The sequence below is a fragment of the Zonotrichia albicollis genome, chromosome 4 (genome assembly GCF_047830755.1).
Source record: "Zonotrichia albicollis isolate bZonAlb1 chromosome 4, bZonAlb1.hap1, whole genome shotgun sequence".
Taxonomy (NCBI): Eukaryota; Metazoa; Chordata; class Aves; order Passeriformes; family Passerellidae; genus Zonotrichia; species Zonotrichia albicollis.
In genome coordinates, this window is record NC_133822.1 from 11,737,106 (window position 1) to 11,737,483 (window position 378).

Here is a 378-nt window from a genome sequence, read left to right on the forward strand (position 1 = left end):
TAAATGCTGGTTTTTTTTGCTTCAGTGCATGCATACTGCTTCAGAAGCTAAAAACTACTCTGTAGTTACTTCCAATCCTGTTTCAAGACATTTTGGACATTTTTTGGAGTATGTCAAACAAAACCTCCCTGAACAAGAAGGGAGATCCTTGGTTTGATTTTGAATGGATAACTTTAATTCTATGACATCACACCACTTCATTTTTGTGTTGCTATGCAAATGCTTGACTACAGCATCTCCAGGTCATGTGACAGGTGAAAAGGAGCATTTGATTTGAAGACTGGCCAGAGAGGTCCAATGGGATTTCGAAATTTTCTTTGAGCCCTGATGGTTGTCCTTCTGAATCAAAGCAACTGGTCTGATAAGAAGTAAATCAGC